Raw genomic sequence first — 27,340 nt, forward strand, 5'->3', positions numbered from 1 at the left:
TATGGGTTTAGGTTCTGCTGTGTGTACTGGTGGTTGACTGCCCCCCAGCCCAGAGTGTGCATGGAAAATTGTCTGGCAGCCTCCCTGACAGCAAGCAGTGATAGTGCCCATGAAGGGCACCTTGTTGGGCCCGCCCCTTTCACGGTTATCGCTTCTCGGCCTTTTGGCTAAGATCAAGTGTAGTATCTGTTCTTATCAGTTTAATATCTGATACGTCCCCTATCTGGGGACCATATATTAAATGGATTTTTGAGAACGGGGGCCGATTTCGAAGCTTGCTTCCGTCGCCCTATGCATTGACCCGATATGGCAGTATCTTCGGGTACAGTGCACCACCCCCTTACAGGGTTAAAAAGAAAGATTCCTACTTTCATTGCTACCTGCTTGCTGGCTAGCCAGCTAGCCAGCCCTGTGGGCCTTGCTGCTGCTGCAGCCAAAAAACAAAAGGTGGTGCTGCTGCTGCTTCTGCTGCTTCTGCTTCTGCTTGTGTCTGGCCGCTGTTGGAGCGTCCAGGCACAGGACTTCTGCTGCTGCTGACTAAATGGCCTCCTTAATTGGATCATTTGAGTAGCCAGCACACCTGTGCAGGTAGGGCATGACATGATAGGCAGCTGCCTTGATAGCGGGTGGGTGCTGAATGTTCCTAATTGACAAAATAAGATTAATGCTTATGAAGAAATATAAAATCTCATCCCTTCCCCAATATCGCGCCACACCCCTACCCCTTAATTCCCTGGTTGAACTTGATGGACATATGTCTTTTTTCGACCGTACTAACTATGTAACTATGTAACATAACATGGGGGGGGGGGGGGGGTCTCCTGGCTGTTCACACAGGTGTGTCATTGCTGTACATTGACCATGCATTGCTTCTGTGGTATTGCAAAGGCAAAGACAAATGCTTCCAGCCATCCATTGCACTAATGGATTGGTCATCAGCTGGCTGTCTATGTCCCGCATCAATATAGACCAAAGTACAGAGGGTTAGGCTATGCTATTGTGCACCTACCTGATGCATCAGAAGGTGCGAGGCCCTTGCTAAATTCTGTGCACAGACTTTGAGATCTATACTTTAGACTGTATCTAAACCTGCTCCAACATGGACTGACATTCTGGCCTACTTTCAGCCGATGCGACTTGTCTGTCGCTGAACAGTCGCTTTTTATGTATTCAGCACCTATGTATAATGTTGTAAAAATGCTCTAGAAGCTAAAGTCGCAGAAATGTCACACATATTTGGCCTGCAACTTTCTGTGCGACAAATTCAGACAGGAAAAATCAGTATAAATCCTTAGAAAATTATCCCCCAGTGTCTCCATCTGCTGGCGGTATTGAATAAGCATTGCTGCACTGATGGGGTATGCATTAGACGAAAAAAAAGAAGAATAATACGCCCAGAAAAGAGGCGAAAAGGAGAAAAACGTAAAAAAACGTGAAAAAAAAGTAAGAGGAAGAGAAGGGAAAAAAAGGTGGAAATGGGTTTAAAAGTGATTTCGGCGGAGAAATATATATATATATATATATATATATATATATATATATATACGCGCACACACACACATATATATAAACGTATTCTCCGTTGAGATATTGCAGCCGCTGCTGTGTCCAGGCCCAGGAGCCTTAGCACTGTGCTGTGATGTCACTCAATACCACTGACATCACTAGGTGTAAACAACATCTCTCCTTTGCTGTGTATGTGACTATGGAGCTGTTTGGTGATGTCGTCTATTATGGCCTTCATAGAAGCAACAGGAGATTGTTGCATCCATCTAGAACCCTCAGAACTACAGTGCTATGATGTCACTCACTTCCACAGGCCTTGCAGAGTGTAAACAACAACAACCCAGCTTTGTTGTGTATGTAACCATAGGGATTTGTGATGTCACCTAGAACCTTCACAGCAGCGACAGCTTTATGAGGAGCATCAGCACTGCTCTGCCTGAGCAGAACCATCACCGCCATAGGTTGTCAAATAACCCGGGTTTAACCCACACAGGTAAGTCCAATGGGGTGCAGGCATGTCCTCTATGCTTACAGCTTCCCGTGGGTGTTGGTTTGATACCGTTTGGGGACAGCCAAGGAGGCATCTGCAGGCAACAAAGGTAGGTGTGTGCTTGTGTGTGTGTTTCCTATGCAGATCCTAAGCCCAGTGTCACATGCAAGTAGGAGGAGTAAGAAGGGTTCCTGGCAAATCCGGGTTATGGATTGCATTTAAAAAGGCCCCGTGGGAGTGCAATGGGCCCCTGTCTTGCTGCTTAGCAATAATGGTATGGGTTTAGGTTCTGCTGTGTGTACTGGTGGTTGACTGCCCCCCAGCCCAGAGTGTGCATGGAAAATTGTCTGGCAGCCTCCCTGACAGCAAGCAGTGATAGTGCCCATGAAGGGCACCTTGTTGGGCCCGCCCCTTTCACGGTTATCGCTTCTCGGCCTTTTGGCTAAGATCAAGTGTAGTATCTGTTCTTATCAGTTTAATATCTGATACGTCCCCTATCTGGGGACCATATATTAAATGGATTTTTGAGAACGGGGGCCGATTTCGAAGCTTGCTTCCGTCGCCCTATGCATTGACCCGATATGGCAGTATCTTCGGGTACAGTGCACCACCCCCTTACAGGGTTAAAAAGAAAGATTCCTACTTTCATTGCTACCTGCTTGCTGGCTAGCCAGCTAGCCAGCCCTGTGGGCCTTGCTGCTGCTGCAGCCAAAAAACAAAAGGTGGTGCTGCTGCTGCTTCTGCTGCTTCTGCTTCTGCTTGTGTCTGGCCGCTGTTGGAGCGTCCAGGCACAGGACTTCTGCTGCTGCTGACTAAATGGCCTCCTTAATTGGATCATTTGAGTAGCCAGCACACCTGTGCAGGTAGGGCATGACATGATAGGCAGCTGCCTTGATAGCGGGTGGGTGCTGAATGTTCCTAATTGACAAAATAAGATTAATGCTTATGAAGAAATATAAAATCTCATCCCTTCCCCAATATCGCGCCACACCCCTACCCCTTAATTCCCTGGTTGAACTTGATGGACATATGTCTTTTTTCGACCGTACTAACTATGTAACTATGTAACATAACATGGGGGGGGGGGGGGTCTCCTGGCTGTTCACACAGGTGTGTCATTGCTGTACATTGACCATGCATTGCTTCTGTGGTATTGCAAAGGCAAAGACAAATGCTTCCAGCCATCCATTGCACTAATGGATTGGTCATCCGCTGGCTGTCTATGTCCCGCATCAATATAGACCAAAGTACAGAGGGTTAGGCTATGCTATTGTGCACCTACCTGATGCATCAGAAGGTGCGAGGCCCTTGCTAAATTCTGTGCACAGACGTTGAGATCTATACTTTAGACTGTATCTAAACCTGCTCCAACATGGACTGACATTCTGGCCTACTTTCAGCCGATGCGACTTGTCTGTCGCTGAACAGTCGCTTTTTATGTATTCAGCACCTATGTATAATGTTGTAAAAATGCTCTAGAAGCTAAAGTCGCAGAAATGTCACACATATTTGGCCTGCAACTTTCTGTGCGACAAATTCAGACAGGAAAAATCAGTATAAATCCTTAGAAAATTATCCCCCAGTGTCTCCATCTGCTGGCGGTATTGAATAAGCATTGCTGCACTGATGGGGTATGCATTAGACGAAAAAAAAGAAGAATAATACGCCCAGAAAAGAGGCGAAAAGGAGAAAAACGTAAAAAAACGTGAAAAAAAAGTAAGAGGAAGAGAAGGGAAAAAAAGGTGGAAATGGGTTTAAAAGTGATTTCGGCGGAGAAATATATATATATATATATATATATATATATATATATATATATATACGCGCACACACACACATATATATAAACGTATTCTCCGTTGAGATATTGCAGCCGCTGCTGTGTCCAGGCCCAGGAGCCTTAGCACTGTGCTGTGATGTCACTCAATACCACTGACATCACTAGGTGTAAACAACATCTCTCCTTTGCTGTGTATGTGACTATGGAGCTGTTTGGTGATGTCGTCTATTATGGCCTTCATAGAAGCAACAGGAGATTGTTGCATCCATCTAGAACCCTCAGAACTACAGTGCTATGATGTCACTCACTTCCACAGGCCTTGCAGAGTGTAAACAACAACAACCCAGCTTTGTTGTGTATGTAACCATAGGGATTTGTGATGTCACCTAGAACCTTCACAGCAGCGACAGCTTTATGAGGAGCATCAGCACTGCTCTGCCTGAGCAGAACCATCACCGCCATAGGTTGTCAAATAACCCGGGTTTAACCCACACAGGTAAGTCCAATGGGGTGCAGGCATGTCCTCTATGCTTACAGCTTCCCGTGGGTGTTGGTTTGATACCGTTTGGGGACAGCCAAGGAGGCATCTGCAGGCAACAAAGGTAGGTGTGTGCTTGTGTGTGTGTTTCCTATGCAGATCCTAAGCCCAGTGTCACATGCAAGTAGGAGGAGTAAGAAGGGTTCCTGGCAAATCCGGGTTATGGATTGCATTTAAAAAGGCCCCGTGGGAGTGCAATGGGCCCCTGTCTTGCTGCTTAGCAATAATGGTATGGGTTTAGGTTCTGCTGTGTGTACTGGTGGTTGACTGCCCCCCAGCCCAGAGTGTGCATGGAAAATTGTCTGGCAGCCTCCCTGACAGCAAGCAGTGATAGTGCCCATGAAGGGCACCTTGTTGGGCCCGCCCCTTTCACGGTTATCGCTTCTCGGCCTTTTGGCTAAGATCAAGTGTAGTATCTGTTCTTATCAGTTTAATATCTGATACGTCCCCTATCTGGGGACCATATATTAAATGGATTTTTGAGAACGGGGGCCGATTTCGAAGCTTGCTTCCGTCGCCCTATGCATTGACCCGATATGGCAGTATCTTCGGGTACAGTGCACCACCCCCTTACAGGGTTAAAAAGAAAGATTCCTACTTTCATTGCTACCTGCTTGCTGGCTAGCCAGCTAGCCAGCCCTGTGGGCCTTGCTGCTGCTGCAGCCAAAAAACAAAAGGTGGTGCTGCTGCTGCTTCTGCTGCTTCTGCTTCTGCTTGTGTCTGGCCGCTGTTGGAGCGTCCAGGCACAGGACTTCTGCTGCTGCTGACTAAATGGCCTCCTTAATTGGATCATTTGAGTAGCCAGCACACCTGTGCAGGTAGGGCATGACATGATAGGCAGCTGCCTTGATAGCGGGTGGGTGCTGAATGTTCCTAATTGACAAAATAAGATTAATGCTTATGAAGAAATATAAAATCTCATCCCTTCCCCAATATCGCGCCACACCCCTACCCCTTAATTCCCTGGTTGAACTTGATGGACATATGTCTTTTTTCGACCGTACTAACTATGTAACTATGTAACATAACATGGGGGGGGGGGGGGTCTCCTGGCTGTTCACACAGGTGTGTCATTGCTGTACATTGACCATGCATTGCTTCTGTGGTATTGCAAAGGCAAAGACAAATGCTTCCAGCCATCCATTGCACTAATGGATTGGTCATCAGCTGGCTGTCTATGTCCCGCATCAATATAGACCAAAGTACAGAGGGTTAGGCTATGCTATTGTGCACCTACCTGATGCATCAGAAGGTGCGAGGCCCTTGCTAAATTCTGTGCACAGACTTTGAGATCTATACTTTAGACTGTATCTAAACCTGCTCCAACATGGACTGACATTCTGGCCTACTTTCAGCCGATGCGACTTGTCTGTCGCTGAACAGTCGCTTTTTATGTATTCAGCACCTATGTATAATGTTGTAAAAATGCTCTAGAAGCTAAAGTCGCAGAAATGTCACACATATTTGGCCTGCAACTTTCTGTGCGACAAATTCAGACAGGAAAAATCAGTATAAATCCTTAGAAAATTATCCCCCAGTGTCTCCATCTGCTGGCGGTATTGAATAAGCATTGCTGCACTGATGGGGTATGCATTAGACGAAAAAAAAGAAGAATAATACGCCCAGAAAAGAGGCGAAAAGGAGAAAAACGTAAAAAAACGTGAAAAAAAAGTAAGAGGAAGAGAAGGGAAAAAAAGGTGGAAATGGGTTTAAAAGTGATTTCGGCGGAGAAATATATATATATATATATATATATATATATATATATATACGCGCACACACACACATATATATAAACGTATTCTCCGTTGAGATATTGCAGCCGCTGCTGTGTCCAGGCCCAGGAGCCTTAGCACTGTGCTGTGATGTCACTCAATACCACTGACATCACTAGGTGTAAACAACATCTCTCCTTTGCTGTGTATGTGACTATGGAGCTGTTTGGTGATGTCGTCTATTATGGCCTTCATAGAAGCAACAGGAGATTGTTGCATCCATCTAGAACCCTCAGAACTACAGTGCTATGATGTCACTCACTTCCACAGGCCTTGCAGAGTGTAAACAACAACAACCCAGCTTTGTTGTGTATGTAACCATAGGGATTTGTGATGTCACCTAGAACCTTCACAGCAGCGACAGCTTTATGAGGAGCATCAGCACTGCTCTGCCTGAGCAGAACCATCACCGCCATAGGTTGTCAAATAACCCGGGTTTAACCCACACAGGTAAGTCCAATGGGGTGCAGGCATGTCCTCTATGCTTACAGCTTCCCGTGGGTGTTGGTTTGATACCGTTTGGGGACAGCCAAGGAGGCATCTGCAGGCAACAAAGGTAGGTGTGTGCTTGTGTGTGTGTTTCCTATGCAGATCCTAAGCCCAGTGTCACATGCAAGTAGGAGGAGTAAGAAGGGTTCCTGGCAAATCCGGGTTATGGATTGCATTTAAAAAGGCCCCGTGGGAGTGCAATGGGCCCCTGTCTTGCTGCTTAGCAATAATGGTATGGGTTTAGGTTCTGCTGTGTGTACTGGTGGTTGACTGCCCCCCAGCCCAGAGTGTGCATGGAAAATTGTCTGGCAGCCTCCCTGACAGCAAGCAGTGATAGTGCCCATGAAGGGCACCTTGTTGGGCCCGCCCCTTTCACGGTTATCGCTTCTCGGCCTTTTGGCTAAGATCAAGTGTAGTATCTGTTCTTATCAGTTTAATATCTGATACGTCCCCTATCTGGGGACCATATATTAAATGGATTTTTGAGAACGGGGGCCGATTTCGAAGCTTGCTTCCGTCGCCCTATGCATTGACCCGATATGGCAGTATCTTCGGGTACAGTGCACCACCCCCTTACAGGGTTAAAAAGAAAGATTCCTACTTTCATTGCTACCTGCTTGCTGGCTAGCCAGCTAGCCAGCCCTGTGGGCCTTGCTGCTGCTGCAGCCAAAAAACAAAAGGTGGTGCTGCTGCTGCTTCTGCTGCTTCTGCTTCTGCTTGTGTCTGGCCGCTGTTGGAGCGTCCAGGCACAGGACTTCTGCTGCTGCTGACTAAATGGCCTCCTTAATTGGATCATTTGAGTAGCCAGCACACCTGTGCAGGTAGGGCATGACATGATAGGCAGCTGCCTTGATAGCGGGTGGGTGCTGAATGTTCCTAATTGACAAAATAAGATTAATGCTTATGAAGAAATATAAAATCTCATCCCTTCCCCAATATCGCGCCACACCCCTACCCCTTAATTCCCTGGTTGAACTTGATGGACATATGTCTTTTTTCGACCGTACTAACTATGTAACTATGTAACATAACATGGGGGGGGGGGGGGGTCTCCTGGCTGTTCACACAGGTGTGTCATTGCTGTACATTGACCATGCATTGCTTCTGTGGTATTGCAAAGGCAAAGACAAATGCTTCCAGCCATCCATTGCACTAATGGATTGGTCATCAGCTGGCTGTCTATGTCCCGCATCAATATAGACCAAAGTACAGAGGGTTAGGCTATGCTATTGTGCACCTACCTGATGCATCAGAAGGTGCGAGGCCCTTGCTAAATTCTGTGCACAGACTTTGAGATCTATACTTTAGACTGTATCTAAACCTGCTCCAACATGGACTGACATTCTGGCCTACTTTCAGCCGATGCGACTTGTCTGCCGCTGAACAGTCGCTTTTTATGTATTCAGCACCTATGTATAATGTTGTAAAAATGCTCTAGAAGCTAAAGTCGCAGAAATGTCACACATATTTGGCCTGCAACTTTCTGTGCGACAAATTCAGACAGGAAAAATCAGTATAAATCCTTAGAAAATTATCCCCCAGTGTCTCCATCTGCTGGCGGTATTGAATAAGCATTGCTGCACTGATGGGGTATGCATTAGACGAAAAAAAAGAAGAAAAAGAAGAATAATACGCCCAGAAAAGAGGCGAAAAGGAGAAAAACGTAAAAAAACGTGAAAAAAAAGTAAGAGGAAGAGAAGGGAAAAAAAGGTGGAAATGGGTTTAAAAGTGATTTCGGCGGAGAAATATATATATATATATATATATATATATATATATATATATATATGCGCACACACACACATATATATAAACGTATTCTCCGTTGAGATATTGCAGCCGCTGCTGTGTCCAGGCCCAGGAGCCTTAGCACTGTGCTGTGATGTCACTCAATACCACTGACATCACTAGGTGTAAACAACATCTCTCCTTTGCTGTGTATGTGACTATGGAGCTGTTTGGTGATGTCATCTATTATGGCCTTCATAGAAGCAACAGGAGATTGTTGCATCCATCTAGAACCCTCAGAACTACAGTGCTATGATGTCACTCACTTCCACAGGCCTTGCAGAGTGTAAACAACAACAACCCAGCTTTGTTGTGTATGTAACCATAGGGATTTGTGATGTCACCTAGAACCTTCACAGCAGCGACAGCTTTATGAGGAGCATCAGCACTGCTCTGCCTGAGCAGAACCATCACCGCCATAGGTTGTCAAATAACCCGGGTTTAACCCACACAGGTAAGTCCAATGGGGTGCAGGCATGTCCTCTATGCTTACAGCTTCCCGTGGGTGTTGGTTTGATACCGTTTGGGGACAGCCAAGGAGGCATCTGCAGGCAACAAAGGTAGGTGTGTGCTTGTGTGTGTGTTTCCTATGCAGATCCTAAGCCCAGTGTCACATGCAAGTAGGAGGAGTAAGAAGGGTTCCTGGCAAATCCGGGTTATGGATTGCATTTAAAAAGGCCCCGTGGGAGTGCAATGGGCCCCTGTCTTGCTGCTTAGCAATAATGGTATGGGTTTAGGTTCTGCTGTGTGTACTGGTGGTTGACTGCCCCCCAGCCCAGAGTGTGCATGGAAAATTGTCTGGCAGCCTCCCTGACAGCAAGCAGTGATAGTGCCCATGAAGGGCACCTTGTTGGGCCCGCCCCTTTCACGGTTATCGCTTCTCGGCCTTTTGGCTAAGATCAAGTGTAGTATCTGTTCTTATCAGTTTAATATCTGATACGTCCCCTATCTGGGGACCATATATTAAATGGATTTTTGAGAACGGGGGCCGATTTCGAAGCTTGCTTCCGTCGCCCTATGCATTGACCCGATATGGCAGTATCTTCGGGTACAGTGCACCACCCCCTTACAGGGTTAAAAAGAAAGATTCCTACTTTCATTGCTACCTGCTTGCTGGCTAGCCAGCTAGCCAGCCCTGTGGGCCTTGCTGCTGCTGCAGCCAAAAAACAAAAGGTGGTGCTGCTGCTGCTTCTGCTGCTTCTGCTTCTGCTTGTGTCTGGCCGCTGTTGGAGCGTCCAGGCACAGGACTTCTGCTGCTGCTGACTAAATGGCCTCCTTAATTGGATCATTTGAGTAGCCAGCACACCTGTGCAGGTAGGGCATGACATGATAGGCAGCTGCCTTGATAGCGGGTGGGTGCTGAATGTTCCTAATTGACAAAATAAGATTAATGCTTATGAAGAAATATAAAATCTCATCCCTTCCCCAATATCGCGCCACACCCCTACCCCTTAATTCCCTGGTTGAACTTGATGGACATATGTCTTTTTTCGACCGTACTAACTATGTAACTATGTAACATAACATGGGGGGGGGGGGGGTCTCCTGGCTGTTCACACAGGTGTGTCATTGCTGTACATTGACCATGCATTGCTTCTGTGGTATTGCAAAGGCAAAGACAAATGCTTCCAGCCATCCATTGCACTAATGGATTGGTCATCAGCTGGCTGTCTATGTCCCGCATCAATATAGACCAAAGTACAGAGGGTTAGGCTATGCTATTGTGCACCTACCTGATGCATCAGAAGGTGCGAGGCCCTTGCTAAATTCTGTGCACAGACTTTGAGATCTATACTTTAGACTGTATCTAAACCTGCTCCAACATGGACTGACATTCTGGCCTACTTTCAGCCGATGCGACTTGTCTGTCGCTGAACAGTCGCTTTTTATGTATTCAGCACCTATGTATAATGTTGTAAAAATGCTCTAGAAGCTAAAGTCGCAGAAATGTCACACATATTTGGCCTGCAACTTTCTGTGCGACAAATTCAGACAGGAAAAATCAGTATAAATCCTTAGAAAATTATCCCCCAGTGTCTCCATCTGCTGGCGGTATTGAATAAGCATTGCTGCACTGATGGGGTATGCATTAGACGAAAAAAAAGAAGAAAAAGAAGAATAATACGCCCAGAAAAGAGGCGAAAAGGAGAAAAACGTAAAAAAACGTGAAAAAAAAGTAAGAGGAAGAGAAGGGAAAAAAAGGTGGAAATGGGTTTAAAAGTGATTTCGGCGGAGAAATATATATATATATATATATATATATATATATATATATAAATACGCGCACACACACACATATATATAAACGTATTCTCCGTTGAGATATTGCAGCCGCTGCTGTGTCCAGGCCCAGGAGCCTTAGCACTGTGCTGTGATGTCACTCAATACCACTGACATCACTAGGTGTAAACAACATCTCTCCTTTGCTGTGTATGTGACTATGGAGCTGTTTGGTGATGTCGTCTATTATGGCCTTCATAGAAGCAACAGGAGATTGTTGCATCCATCTAGAACCCTCAGAACTACAGTGCTATGATGTCACTCACTTCCACAGGCCTTGCAGAGTGTAAACAACAACAACCCAGCTTTGTTGTGTATGTAACCATAGGGATTTGTGATGTCACCTAGAACCTTCACAGCAGCGACAGCTTTATGAGGAGCATCAGCACTGCTCTGCCTGAGCAGAACCATCACCGCCATAGGTTGTCAAATAACCCGGGTTTAACCCACACAGGTAAGTCCAATGGGGTGCAGGCATGTCCTCTATGCTTACAGCTTCCCGTGGGTGTTGGTTTGATACCGTTTGGGGACAGCCAAGGAGGCATCTGCAGGCAACAAAGGTAGGTGTGTGCTTGTGTGTGTGTTTCCTATGCAGATCCTAAGCCCAGTGTCACATGCAAGTAGGAGGAGTAAGAAGGGTTCCTGGCAAATCCGGGTTATGGATTGCATTTAAAAAGGCCCCGTGGGAGTGCAATGGGCCCCTGTCTTGCTGCTTAGCAATAATGGTATGGGTTTAGGTTCTGCTGTGTGTACTGGTGGTTGACTGCCCCCCAGCCCAGAGTGTGCATGGAAAATTGTCTGGCAGCCTCCCTGACAGCAAGCAGTGATAGTGCCCATGAAGGGCACCTTGTTGGGCCCGCCCCTTTCACGGTTATCGCTTCTCGGCCTTTTGGCTAAGATCAAGTGTAGTATCTGTTCTTATCAGTTTAATATCTGATACGTCCCCTATCTGGGGACCATATATTAAATGGATTTTTGAGAACGGGGGCCGATTTCGAAGCTTGCTTCCGTCGCCCTATGCATTGACCCGATATGGCAGTATCTTCGGGTACAGTGCACCACCCCCTTACAGGGTTAAAAAGAAAGATTCCTACTTTCATTGCTACCTGCTTGCTGGCTAGCCAGCTAGCCAGCCCTGTGGGCCTTGCTGCTGCTGCAGCCAAAAAACAAAAGGTGGTGCTGCTGCTGCTTCTGCTGCTTCTGCTTCTGCTTGTGTCTGGCCGCTGTTGGAGCGTCCAGGCACAGGACTTCTGCTGCTGCTGACTAAATGGCCTCCTTAATTGGATCATTTGAGTAGCCAGCACACCTGTGCAGGTAGGGCATGACATGATAGGCAGCTGCCTTGATAGCGGGTGGGTGCTGAATGTTCCTAATTGACAAAATAAGATTAATGCTTATGAAGAAATATAAAATCTCATCCCTTCCCCAATATCGCGCCACACCCCTACCCCTTAATTCCCTGGTTGAACTTGATGGACATATGTCTTTTTTCGACCGTACTAACTATGTAACTATGTAACATAACATGGGGGGGGGGGGGGTCTCCTGGCTGTTCACACAGGTGTGTCATTGCTGTACATTGACCATGCATTGCTTCTGTGGTATTGCAAAGGCAAAGACAAATGCTTCCAGCCATCCATTGCACTAATGGATTGGTCATCAGCTGGCTGTCTATGTCCCGCATCAATATAGACCAAAGTACAGAGGGTTAGGCTATGCTATTGTGCACCTACCTGATGCATCAGAAGGTGCGAGGCCCTTGCTAAATTCTGTGCACAGACTTTGAGATCTATACTTTAGACTGTATCTAAACCTGCTCCAACATGGACTGACATTCTGGCCTACTTTCAGCCGATGCGACTTGTCTGTCGCTGAACAGTCGCTTTTTATGTATTCAGCACCTATGTATAATGTTGTAAAAATGCTCTAGAAGCTAAAGTCGCAGAAATGTCACACATATTTGGCCTGCAACTTTCTGTGCGACAAATTCAGACAGGAAAAATCAGTATAAATCCTTAGAAAATTATCCCCCAGTGTCTCCATCTGCTGGCGGTATTGAATAAGCATTGCTGCACTGATGGGGTATGCATTAGACGAAAAAAAAGAAGAAAAAGAAGAATAATACGCCCAGAAAAGAGGCGAAAAGGAGAAAAACGTAAAAAAACGTGAAAAAAAAGTAAGAGGAAGAGAAGGGAAAAAAAGGTGGAAATGGGTTTAAAAGTGATTTCGGCGGAGAATATATATATATATATATATATATATATATATATATATATATATACGCGCACACACACACATATATATAAACGTATTCTCCGTTGAGATATTGCAGCCGCTGCTGTGTCCAGGCCCAGGAGCCTTAGCACTGTGCTGTGATGTCACTCAATACCACTGACATCACTAGGTGTAAACAACATCTCTCCTTTGCTGTGTATGTGACTATGGAGCTGTTTGGTGATGTCGTCTATTATGGCCTTCATAGAAGCAACAGGAGATTGTTGCATCCATCTAGAACCCTCAGAACTACAGTGCTATGATGTCACTCACTTCCACAGGCCTTGCAGAGTGTAAACAACAACAACCCAGCTTTGTTGTGTATGTAACCATAGGGATTTGTGATGTCACCTAGAACCTTCACAGCAGCGACAGCTTTATGAGGAGCATCAGCACTGCTCTGCCTGAGCAGAACCATCACCGCCATAGGTTGTCAAATAACCCGGGTTTAACCCACACAGGTAAGTCCAATGGGGTGCAGGCATGTCCTCTATGCTTACAGCTTCCCGTGGGTGTTGGTTTGATACCGTTTGGGGACAGCCAAGGAGGCATCTGCAGGCAACAAAGGTAGGTGTGTGCTTGTGTGTGTGTTTCCTATGCAGATCCTAAGCCCAGTGTCACATGCAAGTAGGAGGAGTAAGAAGGGTTCCTGGCAAATCCGGGTTATGGATTGCATTTAAAAAGGCCCCGTGGGAGTGCAATGGGCCCCTGTCTTGCTGCTTAGCAATAATGGTATGGGTTTAGGTTCTGCTGTGTGTACTGGTGGTTGACTGCCCCCCAGCCCAGAGTGTGCATGGAAAATTGTCTGGCAGCCTCCCTGACAGCAAGCAGTGATAGTGCCCATGAAGGGCACCTTGTTGGGCCCGCCCCTTTCACGGTTATCGCTTCTCGGCCTTTTGGCTAAGATCAAGTGTAGTATCTGTTCTTATCAGTTTAATATCTGATACGTCCCCTATCTGGGGACCATATATTAAATGGATTTTTGAGAACGGGGGCCGATTTCGAAGCTTGCTTCCGTCGCCCTATGCATTGACCCGATATGGCAGTATCTTCGGGTACAGTGCACCACCCCCTTACAGGGTTAAAAAGAAAGATTCCTACTTTCATTGCTACCTGCTTGCTGGCTAGCCAGCTAGCCAGCCCTGTGGGCCTTGCTGCTGCTGCAGCCAAAAAACAAAAGGTGGTGCTGCTGCTGCTTCTGCTGCTTCTGCTTCTGCTTGTGTCTGGCCGCTGTTGGAGCGTCCAGGCACAGGACTTCTGCTGCTGCTGACTAAATGGCCTCCTTAATTGGATCATTTGAGTAGCCAGCACACCTGTGCAGGTAGGGCATGACATGATAGGCAGCTGCCTTGATAGCGGGTGGGTGCTGAATGTTCCTAATTGACAAAATAAGATTAATGCTTATGAAGAAATATAAAATCTCATCCCTTCCCCAATATCGCGCCACACCCCTACCCCTTAATTCCCTGGTTGAACTTGATGGACATATGTCTTTTTTCGACCGTACTAACTATGTAACTATGTAACATAACATGGGGGGGGGGGGGGGTCTCCTGGCTGTTCACACAGGTGTGTCATTGCTGTACATTGACCATGCATTGCTTCTGTGGTATTGCAAAGGCAAAGACAAATGCTTCCAGCCATCCATTGCACTAATGGATTGGTCATCAGCTGGCTGTCTATGTCCCGCATCAATATAGACCAAAGTACAGAGGGTTAGGCTATGCTATTGTGCACCTACCTGATGCATCAGAAGGTGCGAGGCCAGGTGCGAGGCCCTTGCTAAATTCTGTGCACAGACTTTGAGATCTATACTTTAGACTGTATCTAAACCTGCTCCAACATGGACTGACATTCTGGCCTACTTTCAGCCGATGCGACTTGTCTGTCGCTGAACAGTCGCTTTTTATGTATTCAGCACCTATGTATAATATTGTAAAAATGCTCTAGAAGCTAAAGTCGCAGAAATGTCACACATATTTGGCCTGCAACTTTCTGTGCGACAAATTCAGACAGGAAAAATCAGTATAAATCCTTAGAAAATTATCCCCCAGTGTCTCCATCTGCTGGCGGTATTGAATAAGCATTGCTGCACTGATGGGGTATGCATTAGACGAAAAAAAAGAAGAAAAAGAAGAATAATACGCCCAGAAAAGAGGCGAAAAGGAGAAAAACGTAAAAAAACGTGAAAAAAAAGTAAGAGGAAGAGAAGGGAAAAAAAGGTGGAAATGGGTTTAAAAGTGATTTCGGCGGAGAAATATATATATATATATATATATATATATATATATATATATATATACGCGCACACACACACATATATATAAACGTATTCTCCGTTGAGATATTGCAGCCGCTGCTGTGTCCAGGCCCAGGAGCCTTAGCACTGTGCTGTGATGTCACTCAATACCACTGACATCACTAGGTGTAAACAACATCTCTCCTTTGCTGTGTATGTGACTATGGAGCTGTTTGGTGATGTCGTCTATTATGGCCTTCATAGAAGCAACAGGAGATTGTTGCATCCATCTAGAACCCTCAGAACTACAGTGCTATGATGTCACTCACTTCCACAGGCCTTGCAGAGTGTAAACAACAACAACCCAGCTTTGTTGTGTATGTAACCATAGGGATTTGTGATGTCACCTAGAACCTTCACAGCAGCGACAGCTTTATGAGGAGCATCAGCACTGCTCTGCCTGAGCAGAACCATCACCGCCATAGGTTGTCAAATAACCCGGGTTTAACCCACACAGGTAAGTCCAATGGGGTGCAGGCATGTCCTCTATGCTTACAGCTTCCCGTGGGTGTTGGTTTGATACCGTTTGGGGACAGCCAAGGAGGCATCTGCAGGCAACAAAGGTAGGTGTGTGCTTGTGTGTGTGTTTCCTATGCAGATCCTAAGCCCAGTGTCACATGCAAGTAGGAGGAGTAAGAAGGGTTCCTGGCAAATCCGGGTTATGGATTGCATTTAAAAAGGCCCCGTGGGAGTGCAATGGGCCCCTGTCTTGCTGCTTAGCAATAATGGTATGGGTTTAGGTTCTGCTGTGTGTACTGGTGGTTGACTGCCCCCCAGCCCAGAGTGTGCATGGAAAATTGTCTGGCAGCCTCCCTGACAGCAAGCAGTGATAGTGCCCATGAAGGGCACCTTGTTGGGCCCGCCCCTTTCACGGTTATCGCTTCTCGGCCTTTTGGCTAAGATCAAGTGTAGTATCTGTTCTTATCAGTTTAATATCTGATACGTCCCCTATCTGGGGACCATATATTAAATGGATTTTTGAGAACGGGGGCCGATTTCGAAGCTTGCTTCCGTCGCCCTATGCATTGACCCGATATGGCAGTATCTTCGGGTACAGTGCACCACCCCCTTACAGGGTTAAAAAGAAAGATTCCTACTTTCATTGCTACCTGCTTGCTGGCTAGCCAGCTAGCCAGCCCTGTGGGCCTTGCTGCTGCTGCAGCCAAAAAACAAAAGGTGGTGCTGCTGCTGCTTCTGCTGCTTCTGCTTCTGCTTGTGTCTGGCCGCTGTTGGAGCGTCCAGGCACAGGACTTCTGCTGCTGCTGACTAAATGGCCTCCTTAATTGGATCATTTGAGTAGCCAGCACACCTGTGCAGGTAGGGCATGACATGATAGGCAGCTGCCTTGATAGCGGGTGGGTGCTGAATGTTCCTAATTGACAAAATAAGATTAATGCTTATGAAGAAATATAAAATCTCATCCCTTCCCCAATATCGCGCCACACCCCTACCCCTTAATTCCCTGGTTGAACTTGATGGACATATGTCTTTTTTCGACCGTACTAACTATGTAACTATGTAACATAACATGGGGGGGGGGGGGGGGGGTCTCCTGGCTGTTCACACAGGTGTGTCATTGCTGTACATTGACCATGCATTGCTTCTGTGGTATTGCAAAGGCAAAGACAAATGCTTCCAGCCATCCATTGCACTAATGGATTGGTCATCAGCTGGCTGTCTATGTCCCGCATCAATATAGACCAAAGTTCAGAGGGTTAGGCTATGCTATTGTGCACCTACCTGATGCATCAGAAGGTGCGAGGCCCTTGCTAAATTCTGTGCACAGACTTTGAGATCTATACTTTAGACTATATCTAAACCTGCTCCAACATGGACTGACATTCTGGCCTACTTTCAGCCGATGCGACTTGTCTGTCGCTGAACAGTCGCTTTTTATGTATTCAGCACCTATGTATAATGTTGTAAAAATGCTCTAGAAGCTAAAGTCGCAGAAATGTCACACATATTTGGCCTGCAACTTTCTGTGCGACAAATTCAGACAGGAAAAATCAGTATAAATCCTTAGAAAATTATCCCCCAGTGTCTCCATCTGCTGGCGGTATTGAATAAGCATTGCTGCACTGATGGGGTATGCATTAGACGAAAAAAAAGAAGAAAAAGAAGAATAATACGCCCAGAAAAGAGGCGAAAAGGAGAAAAACGTAAAAAAACGTGAAAAAAAAGTAAGAGGAAGAGAAGGGAAAAAAAGGTGGAAATGGGTTTAAAAGTGATTTCGGCGGAGAAATATATATATATATATATATATATATATATATATATATATACGCGCACACACACACATATATATAAACGTATTCTCCGTTGAGATATTGCAGCCGCTGCTGTGTCCAGGCCCAGGAGCCTTAGCACTGTGCTGTGATGTCACTCAATACCACTGACATCACTAGGTGTAAACAACATCTCTCCTTTGCTGTGTATGTGACTATGGAGCTGTTTGGTGATGTCGTCTATTATGGCCTTCATAGAAGCAACAGGAGATTGTTGCATCCATCTAGAACCCTCAGAACTACAGTGCTATGATGTCACTCACTTCCACAGGCCTTGCAGAGTGTAAACAACAACAACCCAGCTTTGTTGTGTATGTAACCATAGGGATTTGTGATGTCACCTAGAACCTTCACAGCAGCGACAGCTTTATGAGGAGCATCAGCACTGCTCTGCCTGAGCAGAACCATCACCGCCATAGGTTGTCAAATAACCCGGGTTTAACCCACACAGGTAAGTCCAATGGGGTGCAGGCATGTCCTCTATGCTTACAGCTTCCCGTGGGTGTTGGTTTGATACCGTTTGGGGACAGCCAAGGAGGCATCTGCAGGCAACAAAGGTAGGTGTATGCTTGTGTGTGTGTTTCCTATGCAGATCCTAAGCCCAGTGTCACATGCAAGTAGGAGGAGTAAGAAGGGTTCCTGGCAAATCCGGGTTATGGATTGCATTTAAAAAGGCCCCGTGGGAGTGCAATGGGCCCCTGTCTTGCTGCTTAGCAATAATGGTATGGGTTTAGGTTCTGCTGTGTGTACTGGTGGTTGACTGCCCCCCAGCCCAGAGTGTGCATGGAAAATTGTCTGGCAGCCTCCCTGACAGCAAGCAGTGATAGTGCCCATGAAGGGCACCTTGTTGGGCCCGCCCCTTTCACGGTTATCGCTTCTCGGCCTTTTGGCTAAGATCAAGTGTAGTATCTGTTCTTATCAGTTTAATATCTGATACGTCCCCTATCTGGGGACCATATATTAAATGGATTTTTGAGAACGGGGGCCGATTTCGAAGCTTGCTTCCGTCGCCCTATGCATTGACCCGATATGGCAGTATCTTCGGGTACAGTGCACCACCCCCTTACAGGGTTAAAAAGAAAGATTCCTACTTTCATTGCTACCTGCTTGCTGGCTAGCCAGCCCTGTGGGCCTTGCTGCTGCTGCAGCCAAAAAACAAAAGGTGGTGCTGCTGCTGCTTCTGCTGCTTCTGCTTCTGCTTGTGTCTGGCCGCTGTTGGAGCGTCCAGGCACAGGACTTCTGCTGCTGCTGACTAAATGGCCTCCTTAATTGGATCATTTGAGTAGCCAGCACACCTGTGCAGGTAGGGCATGACATGATAGGCAGCTGCCTTGATAGCGGGTGGGTGCTGAATGTTCCTAATTGACAAAATAAGATTAATGCTTATGAAGAAATATAAAATCTCATCCCTTCCCCAATATCGCGCCACACCCCTACCCCTTAATTCCCTGGTTGAACTTGATGGACATATGTCTTTTTTCGACCGTACTAACTATGTAACTATGTAACATAACATGGGGGGGGGGGGGTCTCCTGGCTGTTCACACAGGTGTGTCATTGCTGTACATTGACCATGCATTGCTTCTGTGGTATTGCAAAGGCAAAGACAAATGCTTCCAGCCATCCATTGCACTAATGGATTGGTCATCAGCTGGCTGTCTATGTCCCGCATCAATATAGACCAAAGTACAGAGGGTTAGGCTATGCTATTGTGCACCTACCTGATGCATCAGAAGGTGCGAGGCCCTTGCTAAATTCTGTGCACAGACTTTGAGATCTATACTTTAGACTGTATCTAAACCTGCTCCAACATGGACTGACATTCTGGCCTACTTTCAGCCGATGCGACTTGTCTGTCGCTGAACAGTCGCTTTTTATGTATTCAGCACCTATGTATAATGTTGTAAAAATGCTCTAGAAGCTAAAGTCGCAGAAATGTCACACATATTTGGCCTGCAACTTTCTGTGCGACAAATTCAGACAGGAAAAATCAGTATAAATCCTTAGAAAATTATCCCCCAGTGTCTCCATCTGCTGGCGGTATTGAATAAGCATTGCTGCACTGATGGGGTATGCATTAGACGAAAAAAAAGAAGAAAAAGAAGAATAATACGCCCAGAAAAGAGGCGAAAAGGAGAAAAACGTAAAAAAACGTGAAAAAAAAGTAAGAGGAAGAGAAGGGAAAAAAAGGTGGAAATGGGTTTAAAAGTGATTTCGGCGGAGAAATATATATATATATATATATATATATATATATATATATATATATATACGCGCACACACACACATATATATAAACGTATTCTCCGTTGAGATATTGCAGCCGCTGCTGTGTCCAGGCCCAGGAGCCTTAGCACTGTGCTGTGATGTCACTCAATACCACTGACATCACTAGGTGTAAACAACATCTCTCCTTTGCTGTGTATGTGACTATGGAGCTGTTTGGTGATGTCGTCTATTATGGCCTTCATAGAAGCAACAGGAGATTGTTGCATCCATCTAGAACCCTCAGAACTACAGTGCTATGATGTCACTCACTTCCACAGGCCTTGCAGAGTGTAAACAACAACAACCCAGCTTTGTTGTGTATGTAACCATAGGGATTTGTGATGTCACCTAGAACCTTCACAGCAGCGACAGCTTTATGAGGAGCATCAGCACTGCTCTGCCTGAGCAGAACCATCACCGCCATAGGTTGTCAAATAACCCGGGTTTAACCCACACAGGTAAGTCCAATGGGGTGCAGGCATGTCCTCTATGCTTACAGCTTCCCGTGGGTGTTGGTTTGATACCGTTTGGGGACAGCCAAGGAGGCATCTGCAGGCAACAAAGGTAGGTGTGTGCTTGTGTGTGTGTTTCCTATGCAGATCCTAAGCCCAGTGTCACATGCAAGTAGGAGGAGTAAGAAGGGTTCCTGGCAAATCCGGGTTATGGATTGCATTTAAAAAGGCCCCGTGGGAGTGCAATGGGCCCCTGTCTTGCTGCTTAGCAATAATGGTATGGGTTTAGGTTCTGCTGTGTGTACTGGTGGTTGACTGCCCCCCAGTCCAGAGTGTGCATGGAAAATTGTCTGGCAGCCTCCCTGACAGCAAGCAGTGATAGTGCCCATGAAGGGCACCTTGTTGGGCCCGCCCCTTTCACGGTTATCGCTTCTCGGCCTTTTGGCTAAGATCAAGTGTAGTATCTGTTCTTATCAGTTTAATATCTGATACGTCCCCTATCTGGGGACCATATATTAAATGGATTTTTGAGAACGGGGGCCGATTTCGAAGCTTGCTTCCGTCGCCCTATGCATTGACCCGATATGGCAGTATCTTCGGGTACAGTGCACCACCCCCTTACAGGGTTAAAAAGAAAGATTCCTACTTTCATTGCTACCTGCTTGCTGGCTAGCCAGCTAGCCAGCCCTGTGGGCCTTGCTGCTGCTGCAGCCAAAAAACAAAAGGTGGTGCTGCTGCTGCTTCTGCTGCTTCTGCTTCTGCTTGTGTCTGGCCGCTGTTGGAGCGTCCAGGCACAGGACTTCTGCTGCTGCTGACTAAATGGCCTCCTTAATTGGATCATTTGAGTAGCCAGCACACCTGTGCAGGTAGGGCATGACATGATAGGCAGCTGCCTTGATAGCGGGTGGGTGCTGAATGTTCCTAATTGACAAAATAAGATTAATGCTTATGAAGAAATATAAAATCTCATCCCTTCCCCAATATCGCGCCACACCCCTACCCCTTAATTCCCTGGTTGAACTTGATGGACATATGTCTTTTTTCGACCGTACTAACTATGTAACTATGTAACATAACATGGGGGGGGGGGGGGGGTCTCCTGGCTGTTCACACAGGTGTGTCATTGCTGTACATTGACCATGCATTGCTTCTGTGGTATTGCAAAGGCAAAGACAAATGCTTCCAGCCATCCATTGCACTAATGGATTGGTCATCAGCTGGCTGTCTATGTCCCGCATCAATATAGACCAAAGTACAGAGGGTTAGGCTATGCTATTGTGCACCTACCTGATGCATCAGAAGGTGCGAGGCCCTTGCTAAATTCTGTGCACAGACTTTGAGATCTATACTTTAGACTGTATCTAAACCTGCTCCAACATGGACTGACATTCTGGCCTACTTTCAGCCGATGCGACTTGTCTGTCGCTGAACAGTCGCTTTTTATGTATTCAGCACCTATGTATAATGTTGTAAAAATGCTCTAGAAGCTAAAGTCGCAGAAATGTCACACATATTTGGCCTGCAACTTTCTGTGCGACAAATTCAGACAGGAAAAATCAGTATAAATCCTTAGAAAATTATCCCCCAGTGTCTCCATCTGCTGGCGGTATTGAATAAGCATTGCTGCACTGATGGGGTATGCATTAGACGAAAAAAAAGAAGAAAAAGAAGAATAATACGCCCAGAAAAGAGGCGAAAAGGAGAAAAACGTAAAAAAACGTGAAAAAAAAGTAAGAGGAAGAGAAGGGAAAAAAAGGTGGAAATGGGTTTAAAAGTGATTTCGGCGGAGAAATATATATATATATATATATATATATATATATATATATATATATACGCGCACACACACACATATATATAAACGTATTCTCCGTTGAGATATTGCAGCCGCTGCTGTGTCCAGGCCCAGGAGCCTTAGCACTGTGCTGTGATGTCACTCAATACCACTGACATCACTAGGTGTAAACAACATCTCTCCTTTGCTGTGTATGTGACTATGGAGCTGTTTGGTGATGTCGTCTATTATGGCCTTCATAGAAGCAACAGGAGATTGTTGCATCCATCTAGAACCCTCAGAACTACAGTGCTATGATGTCACTCACTTCCACAGGCCTTGCAGAGTGTAAACAACAACAACCCAGCTTTGTTGTGTATGTAACCATAGGGATTTGTGATGTCACCTAGAACCTTCACAGCAGCGACAGCTTTATGAGGAGCATCAGCACTGCTCTGCCTGAGCAGAACCATCACCGCCATAGGTTGTCAAATAACCCGGGTTTAACCCACACAGGTAAGTCCAATGGGGTGCAGGCATGTCCTCTATGCTTACAGCTTCCCGTGGGTGTTGGTTTGATACCGTTTGGGGACAGCCAAGGAGGCATCTGCAGGCAACAAAGGTAGGTGTATGCTTGTGTGTGTGTTTCCTATGCAGATCCTAAGCCCAGTGTCACATGCAAGTAGGAGGAGTAAGAAGGGTTCCTGGCAAATCCGGGTTATGGATTGCATTTAAAAAGGCCCCGTGGGAGTGCAATGGGCCCCTGTCTTGCTGCTTAGCAATAATGGTATGGGTTTAGGTTCTGCTGTGTGTACTGGTGGTTGACTGCCCCCCAGCCCAGAGTGTGCATGGAAAATTGTCTGGCAGCCTCCCTGACAGCAAGCAGTGATAGTGCCCATGAAGGGCACCTTGTTGGGCCCGCCCCTTTCACGGTTATCGCTTCTCGGCCTTTTGGCTAAGATCAAGTGTAGTATCTGTTCTTATCAGTTTAATATCTGATACGTCCCCTATCTGGGGACCATATATTAAATGGATTTTTGAGAACGGGGGCCGATTTCGAAGCTTGCTTCCGTCGCCCTATGCATTGACCCGATATGGCAGTATCTTCGGGTACAGTGCACCACCCCCTTACAGGGTTAAAAAGAAAGATTCCTACTTTCATTGCTACCTGCTTGCTGGCTAGCCAGCTAGCCAGCCCTGTGGGCCTTGCTGCTGCTGCAGCCAAAAAACAAAAGGTGGTGCTGCTGCTGCTTCTGCTGCTTCTGCTTCTGCTTGTGTCTGGCCGCTGTTGGAGCGTCCAGGCACAGGACTTCTGCTGCTGCTGACTAAATGGCCTCCTTAATTGGATCATTTGAGTAGCCAGCACACCTGTGCAGGTAGGGCATGACATGATAGGCAGCTGCCTTGATAGCGGGTGGGTGCTGAATGTTCCTAATTGACAAAATAAGATTAATGCTTATGAAGAAATATAAAATCTCATCCCTTCCTCAATATCGCGCCACACCCCTACCCCTTAATTCCCTGGTTGAACTTGATGGACATATGTCTTTTTTCGACCGTACTAACTATGTAACTATGTAACATAACATGGGGGGGGGGGGGGTCTCCTGGCTGTTCACACAGGTGTGTCATTGCTGTACATTGACCATGCATTGCTTCTGTGGTATTGCAAAGGCAAAGACAAATGCTTCCAGCCATCCATTGCACTAATGGATTGGTCATCAGCTGGCTGTCTATGTCCCGCATCAATATAGACCAAAGTACAGAGGGTTAGGCTATGCTATTGTGCACCTACCTGATGCATCAGAAGGTGCGAGGCCCTTGCTAAATTCTGTGCACAGACTTTGAGATCTATACTTTAGACTGTATCTAAACCTGCTCCAACATGGACTGACATTCTGGCCTACTTTCAGCCGATGCGACTTGTCTGTCGCTGAACAGTCGCTTTTTATGTATTCAGCACCTATGTATAATGTTGTAAAAATGCTCTAGAAGCTAAAGTCGCAGAAATGTCACACATATTTGGCCTGCAACTTTCTGTGCGACAAATTCAGACAGGAAAAATCAGTATAAATCCTTAGAAAATTATCCCCCAGTGTCTCCATCTGCTGGCGGTATTGAATAAGCATTGCTGCACTGATGGGGTATGCATTAGACGGAAAAAAAGAAGAAAAAGAAGAATAATACGCCCAGAAAAGAGGCGAAAAGGAGAAAAACGTAAAAAAACGTGAAAAAAAAGTAAGAGGAAGAGAAGGGAAAAAAAGGTGGAAATGGGTTTAAAAGTGATTTCGGCGGAGAAATATATATATATATATATATATATATATATATATATCACGCGCACACACACACATATATATAAACGTATTCTCCGTTGAGATATTGCAGCCGCTGCTGTGTCCAGGCCCAGGAGCCTTAGCACTGTGCTGTGATGTCACTCAATACCACTGACATCACTAGGTGTAAACAACATCTCTCCTTTGCTGTGTATGTGACTATGGAGCTGTTTGGTGATGTCGTCTATTATGGCCTTCATAGAAGCAACAGGAGATTGTTGCATCCATCTAGAACCCTCAGAACTACAGTGCTATGATGTCACTCACTCCACAGGCCTTGCAGAGTGTAAACAACAACAACCCAGCTTTGTTGTGTATGTAACCATAGGGATTTGTGATGTCACCTAGAACCTTCACAGCAGCGACAGCTTTATGAGGAGCATCAGCACTGCTCTGCCTGAGCAGAACCATCACCGCCATAGGTTGTCAAATAACCCGGGTTTAACCCACACAGGTAAGTCCAATGGGGTGCAGGCATGTCCTCTATGCTTACAGCTTCCCGTGGGTGTTGGTTTGATACCGTTTGGGGACAGCCAAGGAGGCATCTGCAGGCAACAAAGGAAGGTGTGTGCTTGTGTGTGTGTTTCCTATGCAGATCCTAAGCCCAGTGTCACATGCAAGTAGGAGGAGTAAGAAGGGTTCCTGGCAAATCCGGGTTATGGATTGCATTTAAAAAGGCCCCGTGGGAGTGCAATGGGCCCCTGTCTTGCTGCTTAGCAATAATGGTATGGGTTTAGGTTCTGCTGTGTGTACTGGTGGTTGACTGCCCCCCAGCCCAGAGTGTGCATGGAAAATTGTCTGGCAGCCTCCCTGACAGCAAGCAGTGATAGTGCCCATGAAGGGCACCTTGTTGGGCCCGCCCGCTTCTCGGCCTTTTGGCTAAGATCAAGTGTAGTATCTGTTCTTATCAGTTTAATATCTGATACGTCCCCTATCTGGGGACCATATATTAAATGGATTTTTGAGAACGGGGGCCGATTTCGAAGCTTGCTTCCGTCGCCCTATGCATTGACCCGATATGGCAGTATCTTCGGGTACAGTGCACCACCCCCTTACAGGGTTAAAAAGAAAGATTCCTACTTTCATTGCTACCTGCTTGCTGGCTAGCCAGCTAGCCAGCCCTGTGGGCCTTGCTGCTGCTGCAGCCAAAAAACAAAAGGTGGTGCTGCTGCTGCTTCTGCTGCTTCTGCTTCTGCTTGTGTCTGGCCGCTGTTGGAGCGTCCAGGCACAGGACTTCTGCTGCTGCTGACTAAATGGCCTCCTTAATTGGATCATTTGAGTAGCCAGCACACCTGTGCAGGTAGGGCATGACATGATAGGCAGCTGCCTTGATAGCGGGTGGGTGCTGAATCTTCCTAATTGACAAAATAAGATTAATGCTTATGAAGAAATATAAAATCTCATCCCTTCCCCAATATCGCGCCACACCCCTACCCCTTAATTCCCTGGTTGAACTTGATGGACATATGTCTTTTTTCGACCGTACTAACTATGTAACTATGTAACATAACATGGGGGGGGGGGGTCTCCTGGCTGTTCACACAGGTGTGTCATTGCTGTACATTGACCATGCATTGCTTCTGTGGTATTGCAAAGGCAAAGACAAATGCTTCCAGCCATCCATTGCACTAATGGATTGGTCATCAGCTGGCTGTCTATGTCCCGCATCAATATAGACCAAAGTACAGAGGGTTAGGCTATGCTATTGTGCACCTACCTGATGCATCAGAAGGTGCGAGGCCCTTGCTAAATTCTGTGCACAGACTTTGAGATCTATACTTTAGACTGTATCTAAACCTGCTCCAACATGGACTGACATTCTGGCCTACTTTCAGCCGATGCGACTTGTCTGTCGCTGAACAGTCGCTTTTTATGTATTCAGCACCTATGTATAATGTTGTAAAAATGCTCTAGAAGCTAAAGTCGCAGAAATGTCACACATATTTGGCCTGCAACTTTCTGTGCGACAAATTCAGACAGGAAAAATCAGTATAAATCCTTAGAAAATTATCCCCCAGTGTCTCCATCTGCTGGCGGTATTGAATAAGCATTGCTGCACTGATGGGGTATGCATTAGACGAAAAAAAAGAAGAAAAAGAAGAATAATATGCCCAGAAAAGAGGCGAAAAGGAGAAAAACGTAAAAAAACGTGAAAAAAAAGTAAGAGGAAGAGAAGGGAAAAAAAGGTGGAAATGGGTTTAAAAGTGATTTCGGCGGAGAAATATATATATATATATATATATATATATATATATATATATATATACGCGCACACACACACATATATATAAACGTATTCTCCGTTGAGATATTGCAGCCGCTGCTGTGTCCAGGCCCAGGAGCCTTAGCACTGTGCTGTGATGCCACTCAATACCACTGACATCACTAGGTGTAAACAACATCTCTCCTTTGCTGTGTATGTGACTATGGAGCTGTTTGGTGATGTCGTCTATTATGGCCTTCATAGAAGCAACAGGAGATTGTTGCATCCATCTAGAACCCTCAGAACTACAGTGCTATGATGTCACTCACTTCCACAGGCCTTGCAGAGTGTAAACAACAACAACCCAGCTTTGTTGTGTATGTAACCATAGGGATTTGTGATGTCACCTAGAACCTTCACAGCAGCGACAGCTTTATGAGGAGCATCAGCACTGCTCTGCCTGAGCAGAACCATCACCGCCATAGGTTGTCAAATAACCCGGGTTTAACCCACACAGGTAAGTCCAATGGGGTGCAGGCATGTCCTCTATGCTTACAGCTTCCCGTGGGTGTTGGTTTGATACCGTTTGGGGACAGCCAAGGAGGCATCTGCAGGCAACAAAGGTAGGTGTGTGCTTGTGTGTGTGTTTCCTATGCAGATCCTAAGCCCAGTGTCACATGCAAGTAGGAGGAGTAAGAAGGGTTCCTGGCAAATCCGGGTTATGGATTGCATTTAAAAAGGCCCCGTGGGAGTGCAATGGGCCCCTGTCTTGCTGCTTAGCAATAATGGTATGGGTTTAG

General features: G+C 46.1%; 12 non-coding genes across 12 annotated transcripts; all 12 read left to right on the forward strand.

Annotated features, from left to right (window-relative positions):
- The first annotated feature begins 147 nt into the window (after positions 1-147).
- LOC130311079 (U2 spliceosomal RNA) lies at positions 148-338 on the forward strand. The gene has a single exon (XR_008859518.1). It is a non-coding gene; the product is annotated as a U2 spliceosomal RNA (small nuclear RNA).
- A 2,080-nt stretch (positions 339-2,418) lies between these two features.
- Positions 2,419-2,609, forward strand: LOC130311081 (U2 spliceosomal RNA). Its single transcript, XR_008859520.1, has one exon. It is a non-coding gene; the product is annotated as a U2 spliceosomal RNA (small nuclear RNA).
- Positions 2,610-4,691: 2,082 nt separating this feature from the next.
- On the forward strand, positions 4,692-4,882 carry LOC130311082 (U2 spliceosomal RNA). Its single transcript, XR_008859522.1, has one exon. It is a non-coding gene; the product is annotated as a U2 spliceosomal RNA (small nuclear RNA).
- A 2,076-nt stretch (positions 4,883-6,958) lies between these two features.
- LOC130311083 (U2 spliceosomal RNA) lies at positions 6,959-7,149 on the forward strand. Its single transcript, XR_008859523.1, has one exon. It is a non-coding gene; the product is annotated as a U2 spliceosomal RNA (small nuclear RNA).
- Positions 7,150-9,239: 2,090 nt separating this feature from the next.
- LOC130311084 (U2 spliceosomal RNA) lies at positions 9,240-9,430 on the forward strand. The gene has a single exon (XR_008859524.1). It is a non-coding gene; the product is annotated as a U2 spliceosomal RNA (small nuclear RNA).
- Positions 9,431-11,519: 2,089 nt separating this feature from the next.
- LOC130311085 (U2 spliceosomal RNA) lies at positions 11,520-11,710 on the forward strand. The gene has a single exon (XR_008859525.1). It is a non-coding gene; the product is annotated as a U2 spliceosomal RNA (small nuclear RNA).
- Positions 11,711-13,800: 2,090 nt separating this feature from the next.
- On the forward strand, positions 13,801-13,991 carry LOC130311086 (U2 spliceosomal RNA). The gene has a single exon (XR_008859526.1). It is a non-coding gene; the product is annotated as a U2 spliceosomal RNA (small nuclear RNA).
- Positions 13,992-16,095: 2,104 nt separating this feature from the next.
- Positions 16,096-16,286, forward strand: LOC130311087 (U2 spliceosomal RNA). The gene has a single exon (XR_008859527.1). It is a non-coding gene; the product is annotated as a U2 spliceosomal RNA (small nuclear RNA).
- Positions 16,287-18,377: 2,091 nt separating this feature from the next.
- Positions 18,378-18,568, forward strand: LOC130311089 (U2 spliceosomal RNA). Its single transcript, XR_008859528.1, has one exon. It is a non-coding gene; the product is annotated as a U2 spliceosomal RNA (small nuclear RNA).
- A 2,084-nt stretch (positions 18,569-20,652) lies between these two features.
- Positions 20,653-20,843, forward strand: LOC130311090 (U2 spliceosomal RNA). The gene has a single exon (XR_008859529.1). It is a non-coding gene; the product is annotated as a U2 spliceosomal RNA (small nuclear RNA).
- A 2,093-nt stretch (positions 20,844-22,936) lies between these two features.
- LOC130311091 (U2 spliceosomal RNA) lies at positions 22,937-23,127 on the forward strand. Its single transcript, XR_008859530.1, has one exon. It is a non-coding gene; the product is annotated as a U2 spliceosomal RNA (small nuclear RNA).
- A 2,069-nt stretch (positions 23,128-25,196) lies between these two features.
- LOC130311155 (U2 spliceosomal RNA) lies at positions 25,197-25,387 on the forward strand. The gene has a single exon (XR_008859593.1). It is a non-coding gene; the product is annotated as a U2 spliceosomal RNA (small nuclear RNA).
- The last annotated feature ends 1,953 nt before the right edge of the window (positions 25,388-27,340 follow it).

The sequence above is a fragment of the Hyla sarda genome, unplaced genomic scaffold, assembly GCF_029499605.1.
Source record: "Hyla sarda isolate aHylSar1 unplaced genomic scaffold, aHylSar1.hap1 scaffold_162, whole genome shotgun sequence".
In the NCBI taxonomy this organism is placed as follows: Eukaryota; Metazoa; Chordata; class Amphibia; order Anura; family Hylidae; genus Hyla; species Hyla sarda.